The sequence below is a fragment of the Pithys albifrons genome, chromosome Z (genome assembly GCF_047495875.1).
Source record: "Pithys albifrons albifrons isolate INPA30051 chromosome Z, PitAlb_v1, whole genome shotgun sequence".
Lineage (NCBI taxonomy): Eukaryota > Metazoa > Chordata > Aves > Passeriformes > Thamnophilidae > Pithys > Pithys albifrons.
Genome location: NC_092497.1, coordinates 75789151 through 75816746, shown reverse-complemented (window position 1 = coordinate 75816746; position 27596 = coordinate 75789151). Strand labels below are relative to the sequence as shown.

The 27596-nt window shown below is 39.2% G+C and overlaps 1 protein-coding gene across 2 annotated transcripts in view; it reads right to left on the bottom strand.

Moving 5' to 3' along the window:
- CDC42SE2 (CDC42 small effector 2) overlaps nt 1-27596 on the bottom strand; it is an 85964-nt gene that overhangs the window by 50409 nt on the left and 7959 nt on the right. For both annotated transcript variants that reach the window (XM_071580868.1, XM_071580869.1), the window contains exon 3: nt 23525-23597. The gene's annotated coding sequence lies outside the window, so the exon portion shown is untranslated. The remainder of the gene's footprint in view (nt 1-23524; nt 23598-27596) is intronic.

Sequence of the window (27596 nt, the reverse complement as noted above, 5' to 3'; positions counted from 1 at the left end):
AAGATCTTCTCAAAAAATCCCAACCCCCCAAAAAAATTCTCGAAACAATGACATTGCAATCCTCCCTGCCTCCAAATAAGGGAATTTCATTCTTTACCTCAAAGCCAGACAGCATTTCCTGCTTACTTCTTATTAGCTTTCAGTTAGTTGTACTCCCACACTACAACTTCTGCCTTTAAAAGTTTGTTCTTAAAATAATTCACAGATAGTAACCAAGTTATTAACAAAGAAGTCAGAAAACATGGTCTATAAAGCGGGTTGGGGGAGATAACCAAGAACACACTGGATATGAAACTAGATTTGCCATGTTGTTTGAGGAGTGGTATCACATACAAGCATTGTGCTACACTTAATCCACATTCCGTGATGGCACCTCTGGAGGTGCCAAGTGTGGCTGTATGTGAGGGATCTGACTTTCACAACCAAAGCAGTGGCACTTACACCAGACAGGATTATGAGGAAGACAACAGAAAGTGAGCCTGGACCAGCTACTGTTAAGTTCCCCATAAAGACATGACCCAGATTCCCCTAACCCCAGAGCACAGCCCCTCCCCAAATGTCTCTCCCTGCCTCTCACATGCTCTGTACATCAAACTCTGCATGGGCATCCGTGTACAGTTGATAGTTGGCCATCAAGAGCTAGATCTAACTTTGCTTTTAAGATGTGACAATTGCAAAGCACAGCCATGTCATAGAACCTAGTTAAAAATTATTCAGGCAAGTATTTTTCCTCCTAAAATTTCTGGCATATTGCTATCTTGAATGAAGAAATCAGAGCTGCATTATGTCAAAACTAAAAGAACTATTTCCAGGTTATCATAACAAATAACCCCCTGGATTTAAAAGATCTTGGGTTTGTTCTAAATTAGTGTTTTACAGTAACACGGTGCTCATAAATGTGCTTCATTCAATCAAACACATCTATGAGCACAGTGTTGTTATTGAACATTGACTTATTTTGTGAAGAACTACTGCAGAGCACCTACAGAAGCTCAGAGCATGGTGCCAACTCAGACACTTTGTATGGCGCCTGTGTTTCTATTTCACAGAAAGACACTTGCTCTGAAGGGAAAAAGAAGTGCCTAAGATGAACAGATGTGGATTGCTCATTTAGTTGATGCCAGGTAGAACACCCAGTGTTAAATCAATATTTTTAATCACTGAGAGCAATTAAGAGACTAGTGCAGTGTTGACACCAATAAATGAAAAATCAAAGTTAAATTACAAAGAATAAACATGAGATCAAGTGATCTAGCTTACTTATCAAGCATAGCAGTTTTTTATTTGCATGACCATGCTTTCAAATGAAAGATGGAAGCATAAAATACAACTTTAATTGGAAAAATAATTATTATGCCCAAAACACAAATTACTGTTGCTATAAGCGGGCAATTACTTCCAAACACAGGTTTGCAAAACAGCACTTCTGTACTCTGATACTGCTCTAGTTCAGCAGCCAGGACCAGTTTTATCACTGTGTGGAAGTGACCAAAGCTGTGTGTTCTAAACCCTTTATGTCACTTTTCATGAACTGTTAACAATGGACCATTTGCAGCAGCTGCCCAGGGCACACCTGACCCTTCAGGATGTCAGCTGAGTGTTAAAGAAGCCTGTGAGATAAGAGCTGTGATAACTCCCCTCTGGGGAGTCATTAGCACCTTCACACCCAGCCTGAGGGGTCATGTCTGCTGATGGGCCATCAAGGATTCCAAAAATACCCCATGACTCACAGAGTTAGATCACGCATTGTGGAACTCCCTGCCCTGGGGGAGGAACTGGGCATTCCCACCTGAACTCCATCTTGAGGTTCGGAGACTTCTGGGACCACTCACCTGATTCAGAGAAGGACCAGAACCTCATCCATCATCTGCAGTAACAGGTTTCTTTCCTTTCCTTTTACTCTGGACTCAGGAGAACCACATGGGGCTCAGCACAGGGGCCAACAAACACCATTGTGTTTGTGCCCCAGGCTGCTGGGTTATACTATTGGGGTTTGTGGGTTAAAACCAATTTCTCTTTGTATCACTGAATTTATTTTAATATTTTCATTAAATTGTAACTCTGACTTATAAGCTCTTTTGTGTTGGGTTTATTTCTCCTGCTGGTTTACCTTTAAACCCACACAGACACCCAGCCTCCAGGTCCCCTTCCTACTCTAACACAATTTACCCAAGTTAAATGCTATAGGAGAAAATGGAGCTATTATCAGAAAAGCACTTCCTATTTTCCCCTAAATTGCAGAACAGTCTCAGTAGGCAAATAGTGGAAATTTTATCACGGTTCTGTTTGAAGGAAATTAAAACGTCCTTAATACATATTAAAAAGTTACATTAACAAAAAATTAAAATTAATTTCAATAACCATTTAAAGACTTAGCACAAACTTTGAGAAATAGTATCAAGCAGGTAAGTAAACCACAATTTTTCTCCTGAACTTACTATATTCCCAGCATTTTAGCAAGGGGCATAACTCATCATCTTGAGCCCCAGTGCCTTGTTTGATATAGTTTGTGAAGTCAGTTTTCAGATCGGCTTGTAATAGCAAAGGGTGGTAATTACTGTAAGAAAACATCATGCACACATATAAAGATCTTTGAGTAAAATCAAATACTGTGAATTCTATTTCTGACTACTTAACAGGAGTTAGTTTAATTGCTAAAAACAAACAAGATGAGAAACGGGGGATTTCTGACAGGCTCTCGAGCCTTAGCCATGACCATCCTGACCTCTTCCACTTTACATATGTAGGAAAGAGGCCTGAGAACAGTATTATTTTATAACACAAGGTAGCCAGGACATTCTTAGTCAACGTAGTTGTAAGCACGTGCCTTACCACAGTTTTATAGATTTTAACATATGTCTTTTCACTCAGGTAGGACATCGAAATTACTCTGAGATGCTAAAGACAGAGGGCAACCCTTCAATCTTTCAACAGGCCAATCAATGTTTACTAGTTTTCCAAATTCTGTACATTAATCTTTTAAATTTTTATGAATAGGTATGTTCTTTAGCCGAAGTTTTTCTGAACTCTGCTCACAGAACTCTGCAATTGTCATAAATTACTTTCATCTGTGATTGATTTTAAAAAAACTCCACACATCTGTCTTGGTATCTGCTTTTGTTGCATTCCAGTAATACAACTACAAAGATAAACATTCAGACCACTTAATGATTATATCATTATTTTTAAAGGGAGTCTTTTCAGTTACTCAATTTTGCTGCTCAGAACAAATATAACAAATGGTCTTTTGAATGTCTGGCAGTAACACATGTTGATTGTCATATACAATAATTTCAAGAAAAGATTAGGTTTAATCCTTCTTTAGGCAGGAAAGACTGATTGTAGTAGGCCATATTATAAATATATTGCAGTGGCTGTAGTATCCACAGATCCTACTTCTCCACTGGACATGAAAAATTACAGTATCCACATGGGGAGTTAAAGAGTATGTTACCTATTCAGTTTTATGTTCTTTTAGTAGTTTCATTTCCCTTATGTCAACCTTGTTTTGTGTATTAATAAAAGCTCTGTAGTATCCTCAGCAGCCCTTTGACAAAACCTCATTGTACGACCTTCTAAAAAACTCTAAATGGACACAGTGAAGTCTGTTCTTTAGGTAACATTAATATACCACATATGCAGTTGTTAAACTTCTCAACTCTTACTTGCCAGGCACATGCGAAGCAAAGACACCCCAAAAATATGAGAGAAGATTTGTCATCTTTGCTACAATGATGTAACAACACACAACTAAAACTGTGCCAGGTAACACTACATTTCTTACTGTTTATTAATACATGAGTCTGTGTAAGTCACTAGAAATTTGTATTTTATTTTGAAGGGATTTTCATATGACATGACAGGATTTTAAAATGCCTAATCTTTTTCTCAAGATAAAGACTTCATGCTTATGGCTTGAGAATACAACTAAGAGTCAAAAGCCGTGCATGTCAGACAAGTAACACAAGAAAAACAGGCTAAAGAAACAAAATACGGTTTGGAAAGAAAGCTTAGTTATTAATACTGACCTACAGAAGTCACCTGGAAACCCAAAAACATTTACTGATGGATATATTTGCTAGAACTGCATTTCTTTGCATGATTGCTCTTTGTCAAGCAGGATTAAGTTGAAAGCAAATTCTTAATCAGTCAAAACAACACATAAATAAATAGCTAAGTCATTGGTTGACTTGTGGCCACTAATACGCTTGTTTTTTGTACTGCTTTGTGTTTAACCAAATGTTCAGTCTTCTATTTTTTCCTCTCTTTTTTTTTTCTTGTATGTGGGGGGGTTTGGTTTGATTGGGTTGGGGTTTTTGTAAACTAAGCAGCAGAAAAAAATCTCCCCTGAAGTTTCAAAGTTCATTGTGTAGATGGCCTGCTTTGTAATTACTAGCTACAAACAGAAACAGTGATAACTAGATCAGTGTGCTTCCAGTCTGAAAAGGCCTCCACAACACCATTATCCAATATTCTACATAGAGACCTTATAATGTCATAATTGAATTTAACCTCTAGTCTCTTTTGTGATTTACACTTTTAATAGGCATTCAAATGCCATTTGAAGAAAATAAATAATGCAGTATCCATTAGTGCCCTTAGAAAGTTATTCTGATCATTAAACCAGCCAAGTCTCAGAAATACATCCCTTCATTTCCTTAAAATTCACAAAAAATTTCTTATTCCTCCCTCTCCCCTTCTTAGCTCTTTTTTCCCCTTTCTCAAAGAACATTCTCTTTACCTCCTCACTTTTCAAAAGGCAGGGTACAGGAAGAAGTACAAAGAAGCATCTGGAAGGATGCACATTGGGGGAGATCATACATCACTAGCTGCCTACTACCACTTTCATTATGTATGACATCCCAAGTAAAGACATATAATACATTGTTTTCTTTTTAAATAAAATGTTCAATATTTTGTAGTACTTTTCCCTACTTTATAATCTATCTTGACATTTGTCCAGTGGGTGGATGCCATATATTTTGGGGGGATTTAATTAATAAATACTCTCTTGATCATGTCTATTAATTTCGCTTCTGCAGAATGATCTATCTAGTACAGCTCAAATCTTAAAGAAATAAAGATACTAGAGTAACAGAAGGTGAAGAATTTGGAAAAACTGAACCCCAAACTACTAAGCATATTCCTTAACTTTTCCCTCAGGATATTTGCACTATTCTGCTGCTTGTAAGGCTGAAACTGGTATTAGAATTCTGTGCAACTTTTATCTTCCTCCTGGTATTTCTAACAAACAAAACAATCACCCTCAAGGTGTGTCAGGCTGCCAAATTCTCAGTCTCTAATGGTTTTTTCTTTGTGCTGCCTCTGTTCTTCCTGCGGTTCTGCACTGTGAAGCAAGCATCTTAAATCCTGGGGATGGCAGGGATAGGAGCCAAAAGATGGAAAACAAAATAGAGAGAAAACACAAAACAACCGTTTCGTGCTGCATCCACCTCTTTATACAGTGATCATGAAAAACAGCCCTTCATGCAGAGCTACGTACGTTCTTCATGCTATGGAGTCCTTTTACATTTACATTCCCAGAATCTCTGTTAAAAGAGGAGCCTGTATCTTCTGCTCTTGGTCTGTGTTGTCCAGGTCTATGAACTAGCTCAGCACAGTCTTAGTACATTGCTCCTACCTACTTCTTGCTTTCTCTTCTTCCTCAGGAATACCTGTACTTCTCTTTTCTGAGAGTCCATCTGGCAAGGAAAAAGGATTCACTAGATACTGTATTTTGTACTGGTCAAAACAGTATCTACTTACAGCAGATGTTATCAGTGTGAAATAAAATCTTATTATTTTAAGATGGTACAGCAACAAAATTACATTCTTTTTCCCACTGTGGGCACTTCAGTTCTGCCATCATGTCACCTGGCAATATTTGCTTATCCACACTGAATGAACACTTTCAAATACAAAGACCTAGCTCTGGAGAATTTGTCCGTGAGGGAGGAAAAGGAATAAATGAGATTATTTATAAGAAAACACACTTGAAAACAGTATCATAAATTGTGATATGGATCAGAGGCATACTGTCTCCACACTCTTACAATAGTTTAGTTACCTTCTTATCAACAGGTAAGGGAGTCAGACAAAATACACACACAAAATACTGCCCTATTCTTTCCAACTTTCCAACCTTCTTCTGACCTCAGCAGAACGCCTAAAGGAAGCCTAAAAAATAAACAGTATTTTGATCATGGCCAAAACAATCATAACAATCATGGCATTAAACAATCATAGAGTTCTTCTGCTGATAAACTTGAAAGGTTGTGAATAACAAAGTATGATACTTGTGCTGCTCTGCTACGAAAAGAATGCTACTTCCACACAGAGTATGACTCTCAATAAACATAAGCATGAAGACTCAAGTGTTTTTCACATCATCAAAACCATTTGCTCACTTGAAACAGGGAAATGCAAGTTCCTTTACTCAAGATCAACAGCAGAATTTTTTCAGACAGCCAACACAAGAGGCAACTTTTTATATCATACATGACAAAACCATAAGGAAAATGGCAGTGGCAACCATTGCAGCTCTTCCTATCAGGAAAAATTATCAGGTTCCTCTAAGACCTGAATAAGCCACAGACAGCACAGTAAATTACGAGGCTTAGCTCCTGATGGATTTCACATCAGATCCTTCAAGTTTAAGCTTGGAAAGAAATGCTTTCCCAACACCACCCACTCTATTCCTACCATCTGCTGTCTTAATTCTGCTCTTCTGACAGTTAAACTCAATTAACTAGAGTTATTTCTCTTGGTAAATACTTACTTCCTTAGACCAAAAGGTAAATATGTATTCAGAAGTATCATCCTGGCTCCAACTGTTATTATGGAGAAAAAAGACAAACCACTAGAAATTCCTAACATACAAACCCACTACCTTTACTGGAAGTGCCATGGTCAGAACATGCTTCCCTTTTGAGGCACAGGCATAGTGTCATTAAACACAATGGAACTTTGTCCCATGCCAGCATTGCAGCAATTTGGAGATACAAACCACTAAGTAGCACAGCAGCTTCATTCTCTCTCAAGAACTGCTGTGGCAAATGACCAAAAAACAGCAATTAGACAAGTTTTGGAAGGACAAAATTAGCCCAGACTGTATGTATACGTATGGCTAGGCTTCATGAAGCCTGTGGAAGGGCTCTTGGGTGTGTCCTTGGAGTGTGCACAGAATTGTTTACAAACAGAGAGGGGCTGGTGGATGATGTAGTGGTTGGAGGCCGCCTGGGGCATAGTGACCATGAAATAATAGAATTTTCGGTCCTCAGGGATGTAAGGAGAGCCATCATTAAAACCTCTGCTCTGGATTTCCAGAGAGCAGATTTTGGCCTATTCAAAAAACTGATTCAGAGCATACCCTGGGAAACAACCCTTAAAGGCAAGGGGGTCCAGGAGGGATGGACATGTTTTAAGAAGGAAATTTTGAATGCACATCAACAGGCTGTCCCAGCGTGCCAAAAGGGCAGCCGGAGGGGAAGACGGCCAGCTTGGTTAAATAGGGAGATTCTGGAAGAAATCAGGGCTAAAAAGAAAGTTTACAGACTATGGAAAAAAGGGCTGGCTACTTAGGAAGAATTTACAGATAGAGCTAGGTCATGCAGGAAAAAAATTAGGGAGAGAAAAGTGGAATTTGAAGTAAATTTGGCTATTTCAGTTAGGGATAACAAAAAGTCCTTTTATAAATACATTAATAACAAAAGGAGGGGCAAGGAAAATCTCCATTCTCTGTTGGACTTGGAGGGAAATATAGTTAAGGAAGATGAGGAGAAGGCTGAGGTACTTAACACCTACTTTGCCTCAGTTTTGAGCAGTAGGACAGGTGGCCCTCAAGACAACTGGCCTCTGGAGCTGGTAGACAGGGAGAGGGAGCTGAATAGCCCTCCTGTATTCCAGGAGGAAATAGTTACTGACTTACTGAGCCAGCTGGATCCTAACAAGTCTATGGGACCAGACAGGATCCATCCCAGGGTGATGAGGGAGCTGGCAGAAGAGCTTGCCAAACCTCTCTCCATCATCTTCCAACAGTCCTGGCTCTCTGGGGAGGTCCCAGATGATTGGAGGTTGGCGAATGTCACCCCAATCCACAAAAAGGGCTGCAAGCAGGACCCTGGAAACTCCAGGCCTGTCAGCCTGACCTCCGTGCCTGGCAGGGTTATGGAGCAGTTCATCCTGAGTGCAATCACACAGCACCTTCAGGGTGGACAAGGGATTAGGACCCAGCCAGCATGGGTTTAGGAGGGGCAGGTCCTGTCTGACCAACCTGATCTCTTTTTATGATCAGGTGACCCACCTGGTGGGTGAGGGGAAGGCTGTGAATGTGTCTGTCTCGACTTCAGCAAGGCCTTTGACACTGTCTCCCATAATATACTCCTGGAAAAGCTGGTAGCCCATGGCCTGGACAAGTGTACCCTCTCCTGGATTAAGAGCTGGCTGGAGGGTCGGGCCCAGAGAGTGCTGGTGAACGGAGCTGCATCCAGCTGGCGGCCGGTCACCAGTGGTGTTCCCCAGGGGTCTGTGTTGGGTCCAGTCCTGTTTAAGATCTTTATTGATGATTTAGATGAGGGGATTTGAGTCCATCATCAGCAAATTTGCTGATGACAATAAGCTGAGAGGGAGTGTCGACCTGCTGGAAGGCAGGAGGGCTCTGCAGAGGGATCTGGATAGACTTGAGAGATGGGCTGATTCCAATGGGATGAAGTTCAATAAGGCCAAGTGCCGGGTCCTGCACTTTGGCCACAACAACCCCCTGCAGCGCTATAGGCTGGGCACAGAGTGGCTGGAGAGCAGCCAGGCAGAAAGGGACCTGGGGTACTAACTGACAGGAAGCTCAACATGAGCCAACAGTGTGCCCAGGTGGCCAAGAAGGCCAATGGGATCCTGTCCTGTATCAAAAATAGTGTGGCCAGCAGGATCAGGGAAGTGATCCTTCCCCTGTACTCTGCGTCGGTGAGGCCACACCTTGAGTACTGTGTTCAGTTCTGGGCCCCTCAGTTCAGAAAGGATATTGAGGGGCTGGAGCGAGTCCAGAGAAGAGCAACAAGGCTGGTGAAGGGACTGGAGAACAAGCCCTATGGGGAGAGGCTGAGGGAGCTGGGGTTGTTTAGCCTGGAGAAGAGGAGGCTCAGAGGTGACCTCATCACTGTCTAGAACTACCTGAAGGGAAGTTCTAGCCAGGTGGGGGGTGGTCTCTTCTCCCAGGCACTCAGCAATAGGACAAGGGGGCACGGGCTTAAGTTCTGCCAGGGGAAATTTAAGTTGGATATCAGAAAAAAATTCTTTCCAGAGAGAGTAATCAGGCATTGGAATGGGCTGCCCAGAGAGGTGGTGGATTCACCATTCCTAGAGATTTTTAAACGCAGATTAGACGTGGCGCTGAGTGCCATGATCTAGTAAATGGACTGGAGTTGGACCAAGGGTTGGACTCGATGATCTTGGAGGTCTTTTCCAATCCAATCGATTCTATGATTCTAACTGGCCCCATTCTTTGCTCCTCAGGTTCATCTGCCATGGCCAAGCAAGCTCAGGTGGTGACAGTGAAGTGAAGTCCTCGGGACTAGAATCTGCAGCCCCCGGTATTCCTAGGAGGTCTCCCATCCAAGTACTAACCGGGGCTAACCCTGCTGAGCTTCTGAGATCTGACGGGATTGGGCATCAGGGTGGCATTTAACTGCCTACAGCCCAAACTAGCATGCTTCTTTTTACAAAAGAGGTACAATGGCAGAAGTTTTCACTTTGAGAGAAGATGCACTATTTTCTTCAGTCCTAAGGAGACAATTTCCCCTATTCCCAATTACTCTGAACTCCTAAGTAGCTTTGCAACCACTTTTGAACAAGACATTGTAATATATTTGAAGAACATATATAATTGGTAAATATCTTCTTAGTGACGTTCACAAACTTTATGGTAAGCATTCTTTCTGCACACTACGGGATTGCTGTGAAACTCCACCAACACTGACAACTTCAGCTGTAAAATTCAGTGAAAGCCTCTCTGTTCAAGGGAAGAAAAAGAAAGGTATTTTCTGCTTTCACACTTTTCTTAATTTTGTCTGGTATTGTTTGTTTCTAAATATTTGCGAACATCATATTATTTCATTTGCATAACCTTTCTAGAGAAGGGTCTGGAGATGAGTTATTATGATTTTGCTGGAGTTTACAATCCTATCTGCACATAGAACCGACTTAAGTGAATCAACCCAAATTAAAGACAAGCAGTAACTACTTTGACTAAACTGTCAAACAGCTGCACAGTGACAATTCAGCCTGCCATTCAAAGGTTCTCTGTTTTGTATGAGATCCCATTTCCTCCAGTGTCACACAAGTGCTCGTTTTTAATTTTCTGTGTGTGGGTGGGGGACATTTTCCTTGTATCTGCTGACAAAGATTTTTTGTGTACGTTTGAAAACAAAAAAGCCAAAACACACACCAATTCTTTTGCCTGGGATAACAATTTTTATCTGAAAGTCATGATTAAGGTGTAAGAAGTAAGCATTTAGATAAAAGCTGCAGTTGCTCTTGAACATGTGTTTCCATTATGGTTGCTCCTTCTCAAATAAAGGAAAAGGACTGTTAAAGAGCACAACAGAACTTCAAATCTATAGCTTTGCTTTCAACAGAAACTTCTGAAAAGAGCATAAGATACAGCTGCTAAATCTAAAATTTAAGTACAGCTTCAAATCTTCTCCCAGTGCAAAACATTTCCCTCACTTTTCCTACCCCTCAAAAAAACCCACAGAGAATTCTACAATTTGAGACGCAAGGTGTCTCCAAATACTTGTGTGAGACCTTTCCCTTTGCACTTTACAAAAAGTCAAGAAATAATCCTAGTGAAGAAATGTGTTCTCCCTGGCTTTCAACTTCCATTCTCTTTCATTGCTCAAAGTGAATACAGAACAAGTGAGGGAAGAGGCAAAATAAAAAAAAATAAAAAAAGAAAAGCCAAGGAAATAGTAACTCATTCAAGCTACAATCAATCTTCATTAACTCTTGTCTGGAAAAGTTTAAGGTGATGGTGCACGAGCCTTTCATCCAGCTCATGTCCTGTACAGGAGCACAGTCAGTGGAAGGGAACATAGTTCTGACTTGCAATTGCCTCAGGTCAGCACTTTGGCCTGATTCAGAGAACGTTCTGGAACCATCACATCTGCTGCTCCATTTGCTCTGGGCTCTGACTTACAATCAGCTTGTAGCATAGACATTATAGATTGCATCTAGGAGGTAAGAAATCGGAAGAGAGAACAAACAAAAGACTGTACATAATTTGCTAAAAAATGCCTAGTGCATTTGTCAAAAGACTGGAAAACAGAATAAAAAGTAACAAAATTTCCACATCACCATTCCTTGCTACAGTAACTAGATGAGCATAATAGAGTCAGTAACAGGACCTTCACTGACAAGATGCACTTCTTTCCTAAGTGGAATTGATTTCCCCTTTCTCCCCAAAAATAAGGGGCGATGCCTCATATGAGAGGTTCAGCACAAAAGCCAGATATGGCTGCAGTCCTTTCACACAGAATAATTAGTCACTGCCCCAAAGCCTTCTTTGTCTGCCACTCGGGCACAGATCATGTGGTTTAAGGTATTCATTATTCAGTCTCTCCCTCGAACACACACTCTCTCTCTCCCAGACATGCAGCCTTAACTGTGGCTTGTGAATCACTATCCACAGCTAAGGCAATTAATGGAGTCTATCACATTCACATCAGTAGCATTACCCCCAGCTCATTAATGGAACTTCCCGTGCAAATAGATCAGACTGCCCCATCTTAAAAATGAAATATATAACATTAATTTCTCTAGAAAATATCTGTCACAATAAGTATCACCACCCTACAAGTACCAGTGCAAACATAAATATCCCAACGACTATATACATGCCTACACATTTTTAAAAATAAATGAGAAATCATGGCTTCTTCAAGGATTTTGTGCACCTGTGCTACAAAAATCAGCTCATACTGACTTTTTTCATGCTTTTTAACTGGTTACAATGAATTGTTCATTCTATCAGACCAACACTGAGAATTCTCCAGAAAACAGACTATCAAGACTCTAAAAGCAACAAACATAAAACACTGGCAAGTCTTTACTCATGATTTATCTACATATTAAAACTCCAAAAAATAAATTTCACTGGAAGGGTCAAAATAAAAAACCACAGGAAGAAAAACAGGCACACAGGTTCATGTCAATACTATGCTACTCATTTAATTTGCTCATCCCCAACCCTCTGGCCATCCTGCATTGGGAAGTTGCTCTCATTCTTTTCACCAGGCCCTTGTTGCCAGGGCTGCAGCTGCACAGCCCATTGTTGTTGAAGCACATGTCTCTAGAGGGAGACACAAAGGGTTTCATTATCTGCTCCTCTGAGCAGGCACAGCAACCACCAGATTAGACCATTCCCCCTTCTGCCCCTCCCGTCATGCGGGCCAGCCAGCCATGCTGCCAGACATGACCTTGTCCATGTGAAGAGCTGCACAAGGCACAGGTGCCCCAGCTCAGCTCCCTGTCCCCATCACAGCCTGCTCCCCTCCAGGGATGCTCTTCAGAAGCTGCTAATTTATGGTCCACTCTTTGACTCATGACTTCATGGGAAGCTTGCACTGCAGTTCAATTTAAGAACTAGTGAGATGAGATCTGTATTTTTAAAACCAGTAGGAACAGTCTTCTAATATGTCCGATCTTCCAGAAAGAACTCTGCTTAAAAGTCTTAGCCTTCTCTGGGACATAAAGATTAAAGACAGAAAACACAAAAGGACTCAATAACTGAATCAACATTCTGTGCTGTGACCTCACTGTTCATTCACATGGAACTACCTTCCCAGGGCTCAATTTAAACCTTTTTTGGCTTTAACAGCTGGATTCATTCTATGAACACATTTACATGGTTGTGCCACTTGTGAAGGAGAAGGATATGGGCAGTGTTGCCATTCAGAAAATGTAGGTAAATAAATAAATAATATTTTTAAAAATCAAAATATTTAAAAACTATTTGTTTCTTGGACTGGTTTTGGTACCATGTTGCTTGTCAATATGCTGTCAGCAATTTCCTATAAAGATGTTGTTTAGCACTCCTAGTGTCAGAAGAAAAAACAAGCAGAAATAATTGTTTTTTATTTTGGACTCTTTCTCAAGGCAAAAAATTGACTGCTGAAGAGCAGAAAGGCATTAACTCTTCATGAGAACCCCGAATACAAACACAACTCATAAAACATGTTTTTTAAGACTAGGTTCAAATGAGTAGTTTACAGTGGAAACAGAGTATTTACTGCATGGTAAGCAAGCTAAAGTGATCTTTAGTTTTACATTAATAGCATATGCAGAGCTTATATGAGGTACAAAAGCATTCTCACATAGGGTGTCAGACTCACACCAAAAGGTGGAAATAAAATCAGTTTTTCTAGGCCTTAACTAGAGGTAAAACTAGTTTTTCACTTAATGTCATCACATCGGCAGTTCTGTACCTGAAGGTCTGCCTCTTTACACAGCAGACAGTGCAGGAAACATCTGGGATATTGCCAGCTCTGACGAAATCAAGTCTCCATAGAAGGCAATATGAATTGCAGCCTTTTCTGCCCATCAGATTATCAGATCATGCTGGCAAGGTTATGCACTTACCACACTCCTTCACATGCAGGGGATTATGACTTCAGATACAGCCCGAAACTAAAACACTGCTACCTGTCCTGTGATCTGACAATGGTGACCTAGCACAGAAAGGACCACATACAGAAGTATGCTGTTTTAACTCTGTGTTAACAAAGGACAGCCTAGTCTACTTCATGGTAGTAACCTTTTGAGAAATAAGTTAGATCTTCTCTAATGTGTTTCCCCTTGGCACATCTGCTGAGGTCTTTGAGCCCCATATGGTTATTTCTGAAGGGCACAAAGAAAAGCAGAGATGAAGAAACCTAATTTCTTCAAGGAAATAAGTTCACATCTTGAAAAAAAACAACACACATACAGTTAACTGTCTCAGTTCTGAGTAAAGCATTTAATCCTGAAAAATACAATTGGTATTATTCAAGGACCATGAGTGAAATACATCGAGTGCAACAAAGTTTTTCTTCTAATGTAGAATTTGTGATGCCTTAACTTACAATTGTGGGCTTTCTTCCATGTGAATATCTCAAATATTTCAAGTAGGAACAAAATAAGATCAAGAAAAGATAAGATGCCATGCTTACTCATAAAACTATGTATTTTAATACTTGATTCCACCTGCTCTCTTATCTAGCCTTATCTCATACCTCTCTCTCCCTGCCTCCTGTTGTATAGCTCTGTAATTGTGGTGGTATAACAACTAGTAGAAAGAATTTCCATTTCCATGTTGAAGATACCTACCAGCTAGAGTTCAAGGCAAAAAACCCAAACAATAAAACATGTTATTACACGTTACACAGCACACACAGCCGAAGTAACTAGAAGAATAAAGAGGGATAAAAGAGAAGCAGTAGAATAAGACACAGTGATGCTGCAATAACTGCAGTTCTTGAATATGTAATGTTGGGAATAATGATAACATTTGTCAAAAGAGAGTAAATCTGTTTTTTATGTTACTAGTAAATCCATTTTTAAATATTTGAAATTAACTAGTATGTGTGTATATTTTCATATAGGTAACTGATATTTCAAGCATTCCAATTGTTTTAGTGAGATGTGCACAGAACTACCACCCTCAAATCAAATGTTGATTTAACTTCCTTTATCATATATTGATATCCCAGATAGCTGTAAAATTTAGACAGTGTTGGTAACACCAGTCAGCACACAGTGGTCAACTGATGGGGAAAGAGACAAAGTGTTTAGGATTTCTGCAAAAGTTTTGAAAACAATAGTCTAAAATATTTTCTTTCACTTCTTGATGAATATCCTATTTTACTATAATATTGAAAATGCAGTATCTCAAAAGTTAAGTACTTTCTAAATGTCCACATACTGATAGCATAATAATGAAATAGTGAAAAGCTTTTCAGGAGCTTTTCTGAGAAGTTACTACACTGAACTTGTCAAATGACAGGCTTTTGTTCTTTTTGTAACTGCATGTTTTTAGTAACTGTGCTATTGACCACATCCTCAGAACATTATCCGTTTCTGCTTATCGACCTATTACTTGTGGATGTATGTGAGTCTTCCTTCTAGAGGATTCTCAACTGTCTGGAAAAAAAACAAAACCAGGCAGTGAAATAAACAAAAAACCACTTCCACACTCGAGCTCAGCTTGAGCTGTCAAATTAGCAATTGCTGCCGTGCTACTCTATTGTTGAAGTTTACAGTAAGCACATGCTATGTAACTTCATTAAACATACATGGGAAATGAAAGTATATCAACATCTAGAGACTGGAACACGCACATGCTTTTGTAATATTTTGGGATACATAGCAAAGACTTTCCTGCAACAGATATTTACACCTGGGAATTTGACACCTTTTTACACTAGTCACAGCAAACTAATACATTCAAGAGTCTCCAAAATTACATTAAAAGTCCCTTCCAACCTAAACCATTCTGTGGTTTCTAACACCGACCAAGTACCCTGCCTTTAAAGTTTTTGCAAGTCAGTTTTTGCAGAGCTATCAACCTTTCCCAAGTCTTTTAAAATAGCAGGAGTTACACCCTACAAAGGGCTTCATAATGTAACATTATCCAGCAGCCTTCAAATTCTTGGTCCAACTAACAGCATCACCACAGCAGTGTTATCCACTACAGCTATACTGAGATACAGTCAGCAGAAAGGAACAGGAAGAGGAAGAAAGGTAACAGAACAGCTTAGTGTTATATTAGAGGTTACAGGAAAGGCTACAGTTATAATGGGGGAAAGAGAGAGGAAGAGGAGAAGCAAGGCAAGCATACCAGAGCAAAAGAAACTGCACTTATGAAACCGGTCTGAAGTTTACATACAACATAAAGTAACTGGGCAGGAGATTTGTTTGTTTCCAAGCAAATAAAAAAAGAAGTGAAACTAAAAGCACAACAGATAACCTACTACATTAAGAAGCTTTGCTGAAATCTATCTAAATGTCCACAGCCCAAGACAGTTGCAGGAGATATTGAGGAGCTAGACGGAGAACAGAAGAAAGAGGGTATAGAAACCAAAGGAACCATCACATTTGTAAGAGAGCACTTGTTGACAAAATCGTTCTCTAGACTGGGTTATCTGAGGGTAAATAATTTTCATGGTAGATCATATTTTTCTTCCATGGCAACTGTAACAATGAGAAATTTCAGCAATCTTCCATGAGTTTGTTTTCCCTACAACAGATAAATCAAGTAATAACATCTGTATAAAAACTAGTCTGGGAATCCACACTATAATGAGCTGAGACCAGAAATTCATGTCACTTTTCATTTTGTTGTGAAGTCACAGGGCATTAGAAGGCAGAAAACATTCAATACAGCGGTCTATCGTGGCATCTCAAAACTAGGACCCTTATGTTAGAAGCATCTCAAAACTCAACTGGCAAGTTAGGTAGCTACATTTTCAGATGTGCCAAGGACCCAGCAGTTCCCACTCCAAGCCTGACAGACTTTTTTGAGATGCAGGTGCTATTCAACTACAGATTTGGCTTGCTATTTACAAATCAAACAATTCCTCTGGCACTCCTGCCCCAGCAATAATGAATTACAATGCTTCTCTCTGCCTACAATACCTCTTCTGCATGAGGCAATTAACATGTTTCCATATCTATATATATGTATATCTATATCTATCTCTATAAATACTATTGCAAATAACTATCACCCATGTAGTGTTCTTTAAGAGAAGGTATTTCACATTTCCTTATTATCACAGTAAAAGCATCTTCCCCACAATACTGGCACTAACTTTATAGAATAGTCTTAAAAAGAGGAGGTAGGCTGGCATTACCATTCTCACTTTTAATTCACTACTATTAACTAAAAAGCAAACAAAACCACAGCGAAGCCAATGTAACTCCCCACCACTATTTTCCTGCCTGAGCCAACTCAAAAGTAGCATTCCTCTTCTGCCTACCAATGGGACTCAAAGAAGTTACAGCTTGAGGTCACTCTTCCAGGTCTTCCAGCTCCGCATCAATGAGCAAATGTGCTCAGGACATATAAATGCAGTCCTGCCTCTGGATGTAATTAATACTTAAGGCCACAGGACCTTGCTCTTCTCTGCACTGGTGTGGCCTCACCTGGAACATTGTGTGCAGTTTTGTGAACCACAATATGAGAATGATATTAAGCCATTAGAGAGTGTCCAAAGGAGGGCAACGAAGAAGGTGAAGGGCCTTGAGGGAAATCCGGATGAGGAGCAGCTGAGAGCACTTGCTGTGTTCAGCCTGCAGAAGAGATTAAGGGAGACCTCACTGGAATCTACAAGTTTCTTGTGAGGGGAAGAGGAGAGGCTGTCACTGATCTCTTGTCTGTCGTTACTAGTGACAGAATCCAAGAGAATGGCCTGAAGTTGTGTCAGGGGAGGTTTAGCTTGGATATTAGAAAGAGATTCTTCACCCAGAGGGTGGTTGAGCACTGCACAGGCTCCCCAGGGCAGTGGTTACAGCATCAAGCCTGACAGAGTTCAAGAGCCATTTGGATGGCACTCGCAGGCATGTGGTGTGACTCCTGGGGATGATCCTGTGCAGGACTAAGGGTTGAACTTTGATGATCCTTGTGGATCACTTCCAACTCAGCATATACTACGATTCTGAGTCTGCGAATGAGAAAGTAACTGTTGACAGATACTTGAAATGAAGTGTAACAAACCAGTCCCAAATGAAAGGTCAGCCATGCATAACACAGTCAGAAAGAGGCACAGATCTACTATGGAACAGGAATAATGGAAATACTGGCCTATTTACCTTTCCACCCCAATTTACTCAATAACAGAAAACATTCCTGAAAGGATTAATAACTGGGAATGAAGAAAGACTAGAAGGATTAAAGACTGATATACATTTCAATACAGAGAAAGATTTAAATAGAAGATGTGCTTTTTTTGAATTGACTCAGTCAAAAGAAGAAATGAGATTCTTGAAAAATGCTATAGCCACTAGCTCATGTTTAAGGAGTCAGAAGCAAAGAGAAATTGCTTCACTCATTATATTTTAAAAAGGAAATTACATAACTGAGTGATGTCTTGTGGTAAGCCTAATATGATTTGAATAAAGCACATTCTAAAAAACTAGATCACTCTCCTGGACACGAGAGCAACTCAACCAAACAATTCTGGACATGAGTGAACATGCAAATTAGGTGCCCATGAAAAAACAAGATGTCTGTGAAATCTGAATGTCCAAAGCTAAATGTTGGTATCAGGACAGTATTTTGAATCTACGTGCCAAAATTCTGAACAAGTGCTTATTGAAACACATCACTCCTTCTAGGAACACAGTTTAAAGTGTTTTATCTAATAAGGGAGTACTCAGTAAGTTGTGCACAACATTAAGAAACAAAGCAAGAATATAATGCACTCTGTGTTCTTCAGTGTGCTGTAGCAACTGTTAGTCCAAAAGACATCAGAGTGCAAGAGTATTTTCTGTGACAAAGATGAAACTAAAAGTTAAATTCTGCCATTAATACAAGTTTGATCATAACTTGCTCTTCTCTTCTTGATATTAGATCATTCATGTAGGAGACAATATTATTCTTCCTCCTTTGAAGAAAGTGCTGCCATGGTTAAAAGTCCCACTCAGAATTCAAGAACAACATTAAAGTATGTTAAGGGAAACAGATTATATATCTCTGCTTTTGTTCACTTTTAGCCTGCTATAAAGATCAGGTTCTTACACTTCACAAGAGCTCTTCTTTACCTCAGAGCTATCTAACTTACTAGGTTTTAAGTATTTCAAGTAATTTTATGCTGCAGAATAGGGTTGCTTAATTATTTCATACCTATAGCAATTTGACTGCATAACATGTGTGGCAGCTTTACTGAATGGATAGGCATTGCCCCTTGGGGGGTAACTACAAATCTGATGTACAGGAGACAAACAGTAACCACTAAACAATTTGTGGCAAGGACTGTTAACACTCAGCCTGGGCTCTGCCAGGAAACAGGATGTCAATGTTCAAGTAGTCCAAGGACATTGTCCTTGGCATTCTCTCTCCAGACAGCACTTTTTCCCATTAAGTATTACTCGAACTTGGGGCATTTTCTGTGGAGAGGTGATTATTCACAGTGGAAAAAGCCAGAATTATATTCTTAGGCTTTGTGCCTTAACTCCAAAATGGCAGATTGTTTCCTTGCATAAAATCATATATAAAAACAAAAATTTGTTTGCAAAGTACAGTGTGTGTGTAAGAGAGCAGGAAACATATACAGGTTTTTCAGAATGCCATAGTTCACCCTGTACTAAGATTAGCCAATTTAAGGAAATCTAAGCAAAAGATTACAGTATATGACTGTGCTTCCAAAAAGGAAAATAAGACCTTATAGAAAAGAACTACCCAATCTGTTAGAGATATTTTAAATATCATTATAAAGTGCACTCTATAGCTAGTCCAAAGTCTAAATATAAAACCTCAAAAATGAAGGATCTCTCAGGTTAGATATTCAGTATTTCAAATTACAGAAACTGAACATCATGCAGGTGTATTTCCAATTATAATTTCTTTGTGGGCCGTGTGCTTTCCTTCTCTTCCCCACTACAACTCAGAGAAGGACAAACCACTTTAAGTATCTAATTTAGAAGTCAACCAACATACCTGACACACTTTTCTTGCCTACTTTTCACATACTATACTCTTCATACAGACAGTTGTAATGAAAGCTGGCTTCTAAGACTGCAATTCTCTTACTGACAGTCTTTGATTCCTAACTTTCCCCTGTTTTATGGTTTCCCGTGGCACAAAGCTTCAGAGAATTTGTGCTTCATGTACCACTTTTCCATGAAAAGTGAGAGCAAAACTTGCACTGTGGAGTTCTAATATAGTTCATCTGGAAAAGCTGTGTTCTACCTTAACATGCAAATATGCTGTTTCAGGAGGAAAAAAAAAAGAGATTTTAAAGATCTGTGTGAGAAGCTGAATCAGTCATGAAGTCCAGTTGTACCTCAGTGACTTGGGGAAGAAGTAGAAGACAGTCAGATACAAACACAGATGCTACAAGAGACAGCAGTAATGAAACGTGAGTGTTTACACAAATGGGCATCTGAAATGGAATAACAGAAGGACAGTTTTATTCCTGTGTTATTTGCATTATTCTACATAATTGATGCAATAACAAGAACTCAGGGGTTAAGGGCAGAAGTTAAGCTAAACTGAAAACCAAAATTCCTTCATGAAACAAAATGTTGAAATTCAACACCTTTTGTGAAGTTTTCTTCTTCTGTCCTTAAAATGAACAGCACTGAACAAAATTTCAGTTATACAAATCAACTAAAATTTCTCTTTATGGCTCTGTTTGAAATTCATTCATCAATTATTAAATTGGAAATTAGATTATACAGAATTGATGAAAGTGTGGTGGATGACATCTAAACATTTCCATAGACAAGAAACCAAAATCCATTAAAATCTTGCTCAGAAAAGCCAGACCATGAACCAAATTTGAAAACCATATACTGAAAAAGCTAAGTGACAAAAATGACATAATTCAGATTTTGAAGCTATGTGGACTTTCCTGTGGTGGCATCAAGACATCCACAGAACACTCAAACAGTCCAATAACATTTTAGGTAGGACTCCTGGCTGCAGGAGTGTACTGCAGAAGTGTTGCACAAGCTTTTAGTGCTAGACATGAAAGGAACAAAGGCTTCCTGGACAAATTCAAGTCATTTATTGGTATAAAAGCATTTACCTAAAATTCATTACCATTTTTATATGACTTCCAGAAGGGTGAAAAGAAAATTTTTTCTGTCTTTTTCCCCACCCCATTATTACAGAACTTCAGTGAAATAGCAATACTAGAACAGAAAAGTTGAGGAAAACACTTTTTTTAGGTTCCTCCAGGTTTGCTCCAAACAGTTGGAAAGTAAATATGCTTCAGAGTATCATGAGACCAGATGAGAAATACACTAAGTATTGAAGAAGAGCCACAAGTCTTAATGCTTCTACTTCGCATACTGGAAGTACATCTACCAAGCACATGGTCAAAGTCATGCAACAAAAAACACTGGCATGTGAACAAAGATGCAAATCTACCCACACAATTGCAGTGGGGCAGAGGAAGGAAAAGTTGTAGAGTTCTAGGTAAAGAGGGAGCAGGAAATGGCCCCAGAGCGCTGTCCTGCATCACTCTCTTACAATATATCAGTTTGAACCTCAAAAACTTAGGATAAACAAAGAAAAATATTAGGTCTTAGGGCTAAGGATAAAATAAAAGGACTTTTGGTTTTTTAAGACTGGAATAGGGCATATTGTGAGATGTTTATGGAGATTTTACTCTCAACACCTTCATAGCTGCCAGGAAGGCAAGTCAGGAAGGCTGTACTTCCTGACTTGTGACTGAAGCTTCCTGCAGACACTCCCAGAGCACATACAGAAAAGGCAGCCAACAGGTTAGGAACACCCAGTGCACTTCACTTGTTCCTGGCACAAGAATGAAATATACGTATTTTTGCACTGTGGAATTCTCTTTGCTCTATCTGCTCCTGTTCCACTGGGGATCACCACTGACTGAGCTAATACTCCAGAAGTTCTTTCTCGCCCCCACTTGGCCTTCCTGCAGCAGCCCTCATCCATGCCTGTGCTCTCCTTCTCCCTGTGCCTTTCCTTCTGCCCCTTCCACCCATTTTCACTGGGTGGGATTTTTTTTGTCATGGAATTTTACGAGGTTGGTAGTTTTTTCGGATATTTAAAAATTACCTTATTGGCCTACTGTTTCCTTCTTCTCTCTCCCCCCTCCTAACAGAGCCTCAAGGGCAGAGATTCCCCACCTGTACAGTCCATTCGCATTGTGCAAAAGAACAGTTTTTCACAGGGTGGGTATATAAACGTGAGGGGATGCTCCTGACCCACAGCAGCAAGAAGGAAGCCAGAGAAAGAACTGCAGGGCGAGCAAGAGAGGCTGCAGCTCCTGGTCCCACTTTAGGATGCCATTTTCACCTGCGTTTCACATGCTACTAACACAACTACTTCCTTGTCACATACTTCTCCAGGGTAAATTCATATGCAGACTCTGTCTTCCCCAGCCTCTCTGGATGAAACATTTTACAAGTAATTATGAAATCAGAACAAAAAAGACCAGATGATAACAAAAAGGAAGAGTAAAACATGAAGGATAAGCCCAAACATGTCTGGTATCTTCAGTCACACTGGAAACACTTCCGAGTTGCCAAATGAAGTGGGGGAAGGGAGAGAGAATTACACACTACATGAATGGTGCTCAGAAGCACAAAGCATTAGGTAAAATAGAAAGACACTTGTTATGTAGTTCCTGAGTAATGAAATTGAGACCTAAGCCTGCAAAACACTACGTTGAGAACTGTGCAACATGTTCCAAAAGTTACACCTCTTTCTGAGGAAAGAGCATATGTAAGAGATTTTTTATGCACATTTCCTAAAGTACCGATACCCTCCAGAATCCTTTTCCACAGTTCATTTGGATTTTTAGATAAAAATAGGACAACAGTAAAGAAAAATATTTAATGAGAATACATAAGCTTCTAAAATTAAAGTTTTTATATAGAACTGAACTCATAAGAAACCAGCAATAGTTTCAGAGTTTAACTCTTCCATCTGTATTCATGTAATTCACAGTCATTAGCCTTACATAAATGTGCTACAATTATTATCACTTGCTAAAGTCAATTAGGAATAGATCTATCTCAGAAACTTGGTGGAGGCAAATTCAGCTCATTAAAAACACTGGCCATTCATATACATTATTGAATACCACGGTAAAACATGCATACTTGATGGGAATCACAAAGCAGTGAAGGAAAGGAAGCTAGATGGGTCCTTAAAATCAGAGCAGACCAAGATAAACAACAGCATATTATACAAAACCACAAATTAAATCACTGAAGCCATGAAAGGTATTACACAAAGAACACCAAAAGAATTTTGCCATTTTATTTAAGAATTACACATTTGAGATCTATTTAGGAGTCTTACTTAAAATAAAGGTATAGAAATGTGAATTGGACATAACTAGCAAATCCATTGAGAATTTACATCGATTAAGAAAACTGGGAAGGGAAATTAGATAAAGTGTATGAGGCTGCACAAACCGTGAATACCAGAGTATGTTCAGGCAACAAGACAATGCTGTCAAAAATAATCTGTTAACTTAATTGTACCTGGACCTCCTGCCAAAATTAGTCTCAATTAAGTATGAATATTAATCAGTTTTTATTATGAGCACAAAGTACATTTGCTCATCGTAAGTCTGCAGGACTTCTTATCAGGGGCTTCTCACCAGGCATTTGAAATGCTGCTTAGAATTCACAAGAAGTGCCATGAAACCAGATCCCATCTTCTTAAGCTTAAAATCTGTATCACGCTTTGATGATCAGTATTGGTACCACAATGAATATTCACAGATCTGTCACCAACGTTTACATCAATATTTAAAGTGAGAAGTAAAATGGCAGTATTGCCTACCTGATATCCCCAACTTCAGTTACTCTAGTCGTTTCTTTAAGCAGCAAGTTATTCAGTGAAGATATCCCCAAATCTAGAGAGTAAGGAAAAACGAAAAAAATTACATGACTATCAATTACAGCTCCTAATGCAAATTATTCACAATGAAGAGCAATCTAACTTCATGTTTCCAGGAAAAAAACAACTACCAACAGGGAGAGTCAGGAGCTTCTCCAGCAATTTTTTGTAAAGTGTGTCAGAATGGCTGAACTACTTCCATTTATGAACGAATTCAAGCATAAGAGGCACAGCAGTGTTGGGAGAAACTTCCACTGACTTGTGACTCTCTGGTCTTTATTCTTTACTCTTATATCCCTGTATGTTTAAACACTGTTTAAAATACATAAATAATTTTTATACATATACATACGTATGACAGTTATATGAAGTAAATAAGTAACAGGTCTACAAAAGCAGTAACTACTTTGTTTTGGCTGTTTCCTTTGCTAGGGTCAGACTAATGTTGGCAGAAGCATGTGGAAAGGCCCTGGATAAGTTTCATATTCCAACAATTTTTTGCAAGATTAGCTAGATAATCTCTCTTAGCGATCAGACTTCAGATTACTGGTAATATCAGGTAGTTCAGGGAGGAACTGGTTTGTACTAAATCCCAATAAAAATGTGTAACTTGGCAGTTAAATGTGATGATATGTGTGAGGTTTAGCAAACAAGTTTGTTATTGAATTATCATCCATGACATCTGTTACCAAGTTCAGTAGTTCTCAGCTAAAGGAAGGATGGATTACAAGTACTGCAGGCAATAACAGAAAGGAAACACATTCATAAGAGCTGGCTCTGAGCGACAAGAAGAATCACTGCTACTTGAAGTAGTATCAGATTATTTACTGCTATTAAACCTGTTTCAAAAACCCCTGCAAACACAATAAACCAGAACACACCCTGTATTTACAGAGCATCCACCTGTAACGACGAACTGTCACTACAGCATTTATGTATCAGAAAAGGGCTTCAAAAGAAACAGAAGCTGCAATGAAAGCTGAAAACAGAAAAAAAATCCATTTCACACTTCAAACGTGCATGTAAAAATAAGGTAAATGTAGTATTAGATTAAATTTTATGCGTTTCCTATCGTAGGGTAATGTTTTGCAGATTTTATTTTCAAACAAAAGCAAAACAAGCCCACAAACAAAAAGCCGCACCTCTCTACTACACTTGAGATACCTTATGTTTTAACATTCACAGTACATGAACACCTAATTTTTACATCCTTTTGAAAGCTACTAAAAGCAGAAATGGAAAAAATATAAAGGATTACTCTTGCACCTGCTATATAATGTTCATCCCCATAGATATATATAGTATATACACACAGATTTACAATCATCCTCCAATTTCAGCCAATGGTAAAGTCATATACATACAGAAAATCAGATAGCCAGTAAAGCATATTTTATTATTTCATTATGAAGCTTATAACTGGTACACCAATTCATTTAACAGAGCCATAATGAATGTGAACAGTGTCAGTAAATGTCAATGATTTCAGAGCGATGCATATTTGGCACCCAAAGAGCCATAAAGCACATAACATTAAAGGTAAGTTGAGAAACAAAAAACTCATGAAAGTTCATTTTAGTTTCTCCTACTCCTATCAGAGGCATATAAGTCTCAAAATTAGAGTCCTTTAGAGAACAAACTAGACACAGAGTTTACACTTAGATACATATTTAGGAGGAAGATACTTCTATTCACCAACTCAGCCTAGAAGAGGACTTAGGACAGTGGCCTACTTAAACTCATCTCTGAACATCTTTTCTCCTTCTCAAACTCTGTGTGCAAGAGATCATTAGAAGATAGCAAGCTTAAAGACATTTCAATCCTTTAAAATATTTGCATTTACTTCAGCTGGCATCCAGAAAGCTCCCCAAGGAAAAAAAAAGGCAAATAATTCTCTTGGAAACTAGGCAGTAGTCAGACACCTAAAAGACTGACCTCCAGGTCATGTTTATCTGTGCTGGCATCAGACTTTCCTATTTCTCCTTTGTTCTAATGGAATTCCTTGGCTCATTAGTGACACACGTGTCTACTTGGAACATGAACGGACAATGCTGTACGAACACACTCAGGAGAGGACTGAAAAACACCTTGGTCAAAGCCTGAAGTGCAGAAATTCAGCTACATAAGGAGTGAAAATTTTTATTTCATTCTAATTAGACACACTAAATTTTTAGTACACAGAAACTCATTACATATTACAATGTTTGAGAGGCTAAGCCTTTCTAAAGTGAAGGAAAAATTATCTCTGCCCTAATACTTCTTTCTCAAATTATTTACTCCCATAAAGGCTTTCCTTTTTTTTTTCTAAGGGAACAGCTGAAAGAGTCTAATAGTGTCAGGAGTTTTGGTAGGAGGAAGGTGCATTTAGTAGCTTTTTCAGAAGCAGTTACTGTGTTTTCACACCTGCCAATATAGACTTTGAGAACCTGACAAGAATAACTTCACTGATATATCGAATAAAGGATGTAATTTATTTAAATTTTTTTCTTCAAAACCTAGTATGATTAAACCCTTAGCTGCCTGCTTAGCAATCACCCTGTGTGGTACTACAAATCCTGTACACAACACACAGGTTGAGAGAACTGATGCAACAAAAAAGAATCTCATCCCGTAGTTTCCTGTTTTAAGTCCTACGAATTCTCAAGTTCTGTCTTTTGAACACCTAGAAAGAGCAATAGTCTGTAGTGGACATTAAACACCTCCCTCCCCAACAAGCAAAAAAAGGCCTAGCAAGTCATTAGATATACAAATGACTCTCCAGCCTACACAGGTGCTCAGCCTTCACAAAAACAGCCTTGACAAAACATAACTTCTTTTTCTAAGACAAAGACTGTCAGAGTCATCACTTCCCACACTCACGCTCTCTAAGGGAAGCCTGGCATTTTGAAGGAAAAATTCCACAATAATAAGTGTTATAGCTATGACAGATTGTGTACAACAAGTGAATAGCATTGTAGAAACAAAATACACCAAGTAATATGAGTGCACACACAGATGGCTCAGATCTACAAATTACTGTACAAGATCAGGACAGTCTGACCGTTCATGTCATGCCAGGCTAATGACTCTGCTCAGCTGGTGGCACAGACAGCTCTCATGAGCCTCCTCTGACTCATCTGAACTCTGATGATGTGAGAGCATATCAATTCCACATCCTTCTTGATGGTTTTGCTTTAGGGTTTATCTGTGCAATGAAGGAGCGATGAAGCCAGCTCTCTCAGGTGATCTAACACAAAAGCCATGACTCGGACTGCACTTTGAACCCATATCAATGCCTCTGTAATTCTCGACAGCAGTGGATCAGCATTTTTAAACTAGTAAGTTAACTCATTAAAATTTCATAGAATCATAGAATATCCTAGGCTGGAAGAGACCTATGTGGATAATCAAAGTCCAGCTTCTGGTCCTGCACTAGACAACCCCAAGAGTTTCACCATGTACCTAAGAGTATTATTCAAACACTTCTTGAACTCTGTCAGGCTTGGTGCTGTGACCACTGCCCTAGGGATCCTGTTCCAGTGCCCAACCACACTCTGGGTGAGGAATCTCTTCCTAATATCCAATTTAAACCTCCCTGACACAAATTCAAGCCATTCTCTTGGATTCTGTCATTGATCACCACAGAGAAGAGATCAGTGCCTGCCCCTCCTCTTCCCCTCATGAGGAAGTTGTAACTGCAGTGAGGTCTTCCCTCAGTCTCCCTTCACCATATTCATAGTTCTAAGACAATAAAAGTAGTAATGGAGAAAATAAATCACTATTCATCCAAGTCTCTTAATTTTTTCCAATTTATTTAGACTACAGTAGTAGTAAAGAGGCAAGAAAAGTCCAGTTTAACTTCTGTCCACTCTTCCTATAAATTCATAGGCATTTATAATTTTATCTGCCATCATCAATGACTGAGGAAGGGCAATTAAGAACCAGTTTCAGCAATCTAGAACATAACACAGTTCCTCTTAAAAAAAATAATTAAACTAGTATTGATGACACTTCAGAACTAATTCTGTGCCTGAAG